This window comes from Bos javanicus, chromosome 5 (assembly GCF_032452875.1).
Source record: "Bos javanicus breed banteng chromosome 5, ARS-OSU_banteng_1.0, whole genome shotgun sequence".
Classification (NCBI taxonomy): domain Eukaryota; kingdom Metazoa; phylum Chordata; class Mammalia; order Artiodactyla; family Bovidae; genus Bos; species Bos javanicus.
The window spans coordinates 100,148,494-100,157,945 of NC_083872.1; positions in this window are offsets into that span (position 1 = coordinate 100,148,494).

Genomic DNA, 9,452 nt, shown 5'->3' on the forward strand with positions numbered 1-9,452 from the left:
TGAGTAAGCTCCAGGAGTTGGTGATGGACAAAGAGGCCTGGCATGCTGCGGTCCATGGGGTCACAAAGAATCAGACCCGACTAAGTGACTGAACTAAACTGAACTTCCTCCTGAACTAGTATTATGACAGAACAGTGAGGAGAACAGAAAGTCTTCAAGACAGCCAATTCACATGAGAGGAAAAAAAAGCAGGGATGTGGCAAAAATAATTTCAGAAGAAAATGTGAATCAAACAGTCATGATTTAAAAGCCACCTATTCTTAGCAAGACTATACTGTATTAAATGTCAGTTTTAGCAGGAACACAATCTGAAGTGAAAACTTATTTTACAAATAACAGTAAGGTGCTTTTAAAAATAAAGAAATGTTATTCTAATCCAGGTTAACATTAAATATCACCAGTATGGTTAAGCAGGTGACACCAATAGAAACCAAAGAGAGAAAAAGATAGACAGAGACAGGAAAATCAAGCAGAACACATGAGAGATTGTTCTTTTATATGATGTTTTCTTGCCATTTCTTTAAAGAGTTAAAATGGAAAATTAAATGCTATTTAAGATATAAATATAGTCTCTAATTTTGTATCCAAAATCCTTGGGGAGAAGTATAATTTAAGATTCACAGTTTTGCACTTTAAAATATAGTATGTACATATACATATATAAATTAACAATGCCAATGGAATTTGGTGGTTCACCTTATAACCAAGCACATCAATATTTCCTCAGAAAAATGCATCAAACAAAAAACATACTTAGTTCATATTTTGGCACCAAACTTGTAAAAATATTTTGCTTTATAAATATGTTGGTTTTAAGCATTGCAGAGGGCTTCCCTGGTGGCTCAGTGGTAAAGAATCTGCCTGCAAAGCAGGAGACATAGGTTTGATCCCTGAGTCAGGAAGATCCTCTGGAGGAGGGCATGGCAGCCCACTCCAGTATTCTTGCCTGGAGAATCCCATGGACAGAGGAGCCTGGTGGGTTACAGTCCATAGGGTCACACAGAGTCAGACATGACTGAAGCAACTTAATATGCACACATTGTAGATAAGTGATTAGAGACTTGTATCTCTCATGTCAGTATACTGAATAAATTATTCCCAATTCTTTCTTTACAAGACATGTTTGCAAACCCACCTCCTAATTATTGAACCCTTCTACACATGGTTCCATATTGATAATTAATCCGAGTGACCTTACCCACATTTACAGTAAAGAAGCTGACATATAGATTAGACAAGACAGGTTCAGTGAATCTCTGTTAAGTCATACTTCCATTTGGGTATAAGAAGCATCTCTTGCAAAACACTCTGGTCCTATGTCCTTGGAAGACCTGGTTTCTTTTATCCTGCATCAGTCACTATCCCTTTTCATCCTCCTTAGCCTTCCCCATGCTTTGCTCCTAACTCAGGTGCTGATTCTTGCAACATACGTTTCACGGTTTCCATGTGAACCAGCTTCCAGTTCAATCAATGGGAGGAATTGGCTTGATATTTGGAAGGTGAGAAGTGGGGGAGAAGCCTGGTGTTTTTGCTTTTCTCTCTTTGCTTCAGGCTACATCTCCTGCAGTGGCTACACCTGTCATGTGGCTTTAACTCCTGCAAACAGCAACAGCTTCCCACCAGATAGTGTCCACTGTGGTCTCAGGTCTCCTCAAGTGGCTCTGGGGGCACACCTGCTCCCTTGGCTCCTTCAGCCCTGGGAATGGTCCCATCTTTCTGTTTTACTCATCTCTGGACTGTCTTTCTCCTGTTTGTCTTTCAACCCTGCAACTGCTTTGTAACTATTTCTCTGCATTAAGTTCACTCTATTGAATGATCTGGCCTGGGCTTTGTTTATCTGCCTAGACCCTGACCAGTATTGCAAGGCACACAAAATCTTCCCCATGAAACTTCTAGTATTCTGCCACCAGAAGCTATGGTTCTAACATCTTTTTTCAGAACACCCCTTCCACATCCATTTCCAAGCATCTTTGCTGTACTCTGTGCCCCTGGAAGCTAAAGTCTAAAAATTACATCATTCAGGCTTTCTTGCCTTCTGGTTTCTGGCTGGTTTAAGCTCTTGGAAGATATTACCAAGAGATCAGAAGGTGAGAGGGAAAAAAACAGACAAATTATTTAATATTTTCCTTCTTGATGGATAAGTCCCAGCAATGCGTACAATCTGTCCCTTTAAATGCTTGGTCTTTTCTGACCGTTAACAGTGGAACACAATGTGGATCATATCCTGCTACTCTACACAGTGTTACCTAGGATATAGATAGCTTAAAAAATTTATTCATTAAGACATAAAGGGACTTCCCTGGTGGCTCAGTAGGAAAGAATCTGCAGGCCAACGCAGGAGACACAAGTAAAACCCTAATCCAGGAAGATCCTACATGCCTAGAAACGACAAAGGCCATGCGCCGGAACTGCTGAGCCTGTGCTCTAGAACCCAGAGCCACAACTTCTGAAGCCCGCCTGCCCTAGAGCCTGTGCTCCGCAACAAGAGAAGCCACCGCGATGAGAAGCCTGAACACTGCAACGAAGAGTAGTCCCCGCTCGCCGCCATTAGAGAAAAGCCCGCAGAGCAACAAACACTCAGCGCAGCCAAAAATAAACAAATAAACATTTTAAATATAAATTTTTAAGACATAAAAACTGAGTTCTGATAAAGTGCTCTCTGGAAGTCTTTTTTTCTTTTGACTGCTAAAAAAATTTGCTATGTAATTATTAAATAAATAAACCATCTGCATTCTGATATGACACATGTATTTTTTTTTTTTTCTGAAAGATTACTGGATTTTTTTCTGTGGTTATTTTTAATTTAAGTGTCACACATCTGGTCAACACACTCTAAATATATAAAGGTGTCGCTAACATATTCACTCACTGTACACCCCTCTGAACAGAATTTTCCAACCACAGCGTGACCAGCACTTGCCAGGGCTTTTAACACCTCGACCACTCTTGATGTTATTGTATTGCTTCTTGGGTAGTCTAAAAGGGCTTTAGGGAAAGGAGAAAGAAATTTCTGGAAAAAGGTAAGATTCTACTGCAGAAGATATTGAAAGGAAAAGCTGTAAGGATCTATGAAATTGGCCAAGAAGCAGTGTATTTAGCTTAAAGGTAGAGAAGCAAACCAGAATGGAAATTTACAAACTTGGACATGGGGATAACTGTCACTTTAACTGTCACATTAGTACTGTTATTCATTGGACATGCATCATCACAGTTAGCAACAATGGCTTTAGAATTAAGACTACATTTTCTTTTGAAGAGGAAGCAGGGAGAAATGAAGTAACACAAATGCAAGTATGACTATATAAATGTTACAGTCATGTTCTAAATGTGTACTTCTTGGAGATTTCTTCTCAATTAGGTATATTAAGGTAACATAGTTTGTAAAGAGAAATATTGGGCAACTAAATGCATATATAAAAACCTGTCATACTGTTTATGCAAAACAAAATATTTTGCAATTTTGAACTTCTGAAAAAAATAAAATGGGATGAGGTGAAAGAACATTTTAAGAAAACAAATTCAGGCATTCATATTATAGAAACAGAGAGCTAAACCATGATAAAATAATTCCTGAAATTATAAGTAAATTAAACAGCCATGATTTACAGAATGTATTGGAAAAAGTAATTTACTTTTGGCAATCAGTGGCAGAAACTGTACCCTTAAGTGGCAGTTTCAGGAAGAATATAGTTTAAAGCTAAGGAATTATTTTGTAAATATTACTAGGTGGGGTTTAAATTCATGGAATAGCCTATATGGGATACACAAGAGAGTAACTACAAGAAAATAAAAAGGAATCAAGACAGCACCAGTTCAGGAATTATTCTTAAGTACATGCTGAATGGAACAAGAGGAAGTGAGAAAGGTAGGGTCAAACATTTCTTTTGTGTATTTTTGAGGCGGTCATACCAAAGGCCAACAATACCAGGCACCTAGGTGTGGTTGGACGTGTGGAGATCCATCATATACTTTAAATATTAGCCACTTTGAATGGTTTTTCTTTCAATATAATGTGCACCAGCATCAGATTGCAAATGTTCTGGAAAGCTAAAAATTTGACAGGTTATTCTTGTGGAGACAAATTGGTATACTTAGAGATACTTGCTGTTGTATCTACCAAACTAAAGCCAATGATTTTAAAGGGACTACAAATATTTGAATATTAAGATTTTTAATACATGCAGGAATCCACATCAAGTAGGTATTTGCTACAGTATTTGCTATACATAGACATGTGAGTTTTGTAATATTTCATTTACTTATTTTTTTCTAATTTTTATTTTTATTTGATTTTGGTTTTAGTATGAATACAAATTTACTTAATTAGTATTATAAATTGGGCAGAAAATGTTTAGATTTGCATTAATTATATAAAAAAAGAAGTTATGTAAGAGTAGGCCTGCCCTTCCCAGGTGTCTCAGTAATAAAGAATCTGCCTGCCAATGTAGGAGATGCCGGTTTGATCCCTGGGTCAGGAAGATCTCCTGAAAAAGTATGGCAACCCACTCCACTATGCTTGCTTGGAGAATCCCACAGACAGAGGAGCAAGGCAGGCTATGGTACATGGTGTTGCAAAAGAGTAGGCACAACTTAGAGGCTAAACAACAACAACAAACAACAATAGGCACAGAAATGGGAGCCTAAAGGCATAGAACTGAATAGTTTTGTAAAGCATATTTTGATAGTCGAATTACATTTCTATTAAAGCTAAAAGACTGTATGGTGGCTAAGAAGTGCTTGGCATGATTTCTTGTGATCTGGATTCAAATTACCATTGACAGAGCAAAGGAGGTGGTTAGAGAAATATGTTCTTGAGTACAAAAATATCCAATTAGTGTGAACTATGTAATTAGACTAGGATTATACAACATTTTCTCAATATATGTAAACCAAAGAACTGTGTATCACAGAGTCACCAACAAAGCAAGTTAACAATTTGTATTAAACTTTGGATGACCACTTTATCTTCATTCCAGTCTTTTTTAAAGAGTAATCAGTAAAACGCCCACCTCAATATCACCTACTATACTTGCTTCTACTCCAGATTCCTCAGTTTCAGCCCAGATGTTGATTCACAGTTTCTCTAGTAGAACATGAGAATCTGAATTTTGGAAATTCTTAAGAATAATTAATACTGAAAAGCACTCTCTGCCTCCATAAACTTCTACCTGAGCTCCTTTAATTTAAATTTAAATTTTCTAACATAAGCCCATTCAGGTTTACCAGAGAAGTACAAAGTCAGTTGCAAAAGAATCAACAAAATAGCCATGTCAACATCTTGCCTTTGCCACTCTGCTTGTATCTCTAGTTCTCTTTCTGTGGAATCCCTTATTGACTGAGGACCATTCACATAGTCCTTCACATATTCAGTTTATTGCTTTAATTCTCTTACCTTCCTCCACCTTTCTGCTCTATTTCCAGAGTCTCACTGTCAAATTCTGCTGATAAGATCTGGTTTTCTATGACTGTTTAACTTGTAAAGAGATCCAGAATGTTAAGATTTCCTCCTGTACCAAACCAGGGCAAATGCCACTGCAGTGGAAAAATCAATTGAAATCCATAAAGATGGCAGAGATGAAGTCATCACAGCTAGAAATATGGCCCTGGAAACAGAGCTGCCAGAGGAGGTCCTAAGTAACCAGAAACAAAACACTGACCAAAATCAATACCTTTTACAAGAATGACAGTGAGGTTCTGGACAAAATTTTTCATCACTGCCTTAAAAAGATTCCCAAGTGACTGAGCCAGCAGGGGAGCCCAATTCTAGAAACAGAAATGCTTTTTTAAAATCATTTTAGTAACATTATATTTAAAAAGGCAAGTTATGATTACATTATGAATTAGAAATTAAAACATTTATTTATATTTTCCCTTAAATCACAGATTTCTGTAGGGATAATTTATTTTAGTCTCTTAAAAACTGTGGAATTATATAGGCATCTTTAATAGAAATCTACTTCTATGTTGTTAATTTATAGTTAGGTTAGTTACACTAAAGTATCTATTAAATTAGAACATAAGATACTTCATGGAAAGACCATGTCTTATTCATATTTATATCTTCTATAACATAAATTTTTGGCCTTTTCATACTGTCCATGGAGTTTTCAGGCAAGAATACTGGAGTGGGTTGCCATTTACTTCTCCCGTGGACCATGTTTTGTCAAAACTCTTCACTATAACCCGTCTATCTAGGATGGCCCTGAATGACATGGATCAGAGTTTCATTGAGTGATGCAAGCCCCTTCACCACAATAAGTCTGTGATCCATGAAGGGGAAATGAAGATTGTATAGGGTAGTTGCTGTTTTTGTTGTTGTTTAGTCACTAAGACTTGTCCACCTCTTTTGAGACCCCATAGACAGTAGCCCTCCAGTTCCTCTGTCCATATAATTTCCTCGGCCAGAATACTGGAATAGGTTGCCATTTCCTTCTCCAGGGGATCTTCCTGACCCAGGGATCAAACTCATGTCTCCTGCATCTCCTGCATTGGCAGGCAGATTCTTTACCACTGAGCAACCTAATGGCAGAAAGTAAAGAGGACCTAAAGAGCCACTTGATGAGAGTGAAAAAGCTAGCTTAAAACTTAACACTAAAAAAACTAAGATCATGGAATCCAGTTCCATCATTTCATGGCAAATAGAGGGCAAAAAGTGAGAGCAGTAACAGATTTTATTTTCTTGGGCTCCAAACTTGCTCCTCAGAAGGAAAGCCATGACAAAGCTAGACATCATATTAAAAAGCAGATACATCACTTTGCTGACAAAGGTCTATATAGTCAAAGCTATGGCTTTTCTAGTAATCATGTACAGATGTGAGAGCTGGACCACAAAGAAGGCCAAGTGCTGAAGAATAGATACTTTTAAATTATGGCACTGGAGAAGACTCTTGAGAGTTCCTTGGACTGCATGGAGATCAAACCAATCGATCCTAAAGGAAGTTAGTCCTTAATATTCATTGGAAGCTCTATTGAAGAAGCTGAAGTTCTAATATTTTGGCCACTGACTCATTAAAAAGACCATGATTCTGGGAAAGATTGAAGGCAGGAAGAAAAGGGGACGACAGAGGATGAGATGGTTGGATGGCATCACTGATTCAATGGACATGAATTTGAGCAAACTCAGAAGATAGTGGAAGACAGAGAAGCCTGATATCTACAGTCCATAGAGTCACAGAGTCGGACTCAACAACATATGCTAGAGTACCTTTCCCATGGAAGAGTTTATATTTGTAGAGTTGATATAAATAATGAAGGTCTTTGTATTTTAGGTATCAAGGTATAAAACCATTGCTTGCTTTTTGCAAAATTGTGAGAGAAGTTTATTTAGACTATGCTACAAAAATAGATACCATAATTAGATCATGTGAAAGTGTTAGTCGCTCAATCGTGTCTGACTCTGTGTGAACCCATGGAGCCATCACGCTCCTCTGTCCGTGGGATTCTCCAGGCAAGAACTCTGGAGTAGTTTTCCATTCCCTTCTCCAGGGGATTTTCCCCACCCAGGGTGCATGCTTGCCTGCTAAGTTGCTTCAGTCTCATTCAACTCTATGTGACCCTATGGACTGTAGCTCCCCAAGCTCCTCTGTCCATGGGATTCTCCAGGCAAGAATACTGGAGTGGGTTCCCATACCCTCCTCCAGGGGATCTTCCCGACCCATGGATCAAGCCCAGGTCTGTTATGTCTCCTGCATTGGCAGGTGGGTTCTTTACTACTAGTGTCACCTGGGAAGCCCTGACTCAGGGTGAAAGTGAAGTCGCTCAGTCATGTCTGACTCTCTGCAACCCCATGGACTATAGCCTACCAGGTTCCTCCATCCATGGGATTTTCCAGGCAAGAATACCGGAGTGGGTTTCCATTTCCTTCTCCTGGAGATCTTCCCAACCCAGGGATTGAACCTGGGTCTCCCGCATTGTAAGTAGATGCTTTACCATCTGAGCCACCAGGGAAGTCTATTGACCTGACTCAGGGTACTTTAAGCTAAATAGCAGAATAAAATACTATGTTGTATGGGAGTAAATAATCAAAAAAGTAAAGAAGAGAAATTTAAAAAAATTTTTTTAATTGGAATATAATTTCTTTATAATGTTGCTAGTTTCTGCTGTACAACATGAATCAGCTATATGTATAAACACATCCCCTCCCTCTTGAGCCCCTGTCCCACCCCTCCCCACACCACTCCTCTTGGTCATCACAGAGCACTGACATAGAGCTCCCTCCTTCCCCCCACCTCCATGTCCACAAGTTTATTCTCTACTTCTTTGCCTCTATTCCTGCCCTGTCAATAGATTCATCAGCACCATTTTTCTAGATTCTATGCACGCACACTTAGTCACTCACTCCTGTCCAACTCTTTGAGACCCCATGGACTTTAACCCACTAGACTCATCTGTCCATGAGTTTCTCAGTCAAGATTACTGGAGAGGGCTGCCATTTCCTTTTCCAAGGAATCTTCCCCACCCAGGGATGGATCTTGCATTGACTGTGTCTCCTGCATTGCAGGCAAATTCTTTCCATATATACGCATTAAAATACAATGTTTGCTTTTCTCTTTTTGACTTACTTCACTCTGTATGACAGATTCTAGGTTCATCCACATCACTATAAATGATCCAGTTTCTTTCCTTTTTTGGCTGAATAATATTTCATTGTATATATGTACTACATCTTCTTTATCCAAAAGACAACATTTTTGATAAGGTATCTAGTTACCACATTCTGTTAATTAAATAATGGTCTGAAGGGGAAGATAATTCATGTTACTCCAAATGGCTATGGACATCAGAAAAAGGCACCGGATGCTCAGTACCCCAGAAATAAGTCTCCACAGAAGAGGTGAGAACTCTCCTGAGAGGGAACTAAAAGCATAGGTAGAATCATAAGAGAGGCACCCCTACAAACAGAGACAGCTGTTCTTTGACCAAACAACAAAGGCCATTCAAAGGGGAAAGAGGCTTTTCAACAAATGGAGCTGAAACAACTGGACATCCAAATGAAAATACATAAATCTAAACACAGACTTTAAACCTTTCCAAAAAATTGCCTCAAAATGAATCCTAGACCTAAATGTATAACAGATTTGGCAATAATTTTTAGGTACACCACCAAAGCACAATACACACATACACACACACACCAAAAAAAAATCAATGAGCTGGACTTTATTAAAAACTAGACTGTGAAAGATGCAAGAGAATGAGAAAGATAAAGTGCAGAATGGAAGAAAAAAGTTTCAAAGCACATATTTAGTAAAGGAGCTGTGTTCAAAATATACAAAGAACTCTTAGAACCCAAGATAAGAAAATACGTAATCCAATTTTTTTTTAATTTTTTTTTAATACACACAGATTTCTTTTATTTAAAAATTCCAAAAAACCACAAAAATAAATTTTTAACAATATATATTACTTAATATATTATAGTGTATACTTATAACAATAATTATTCCGTTGTT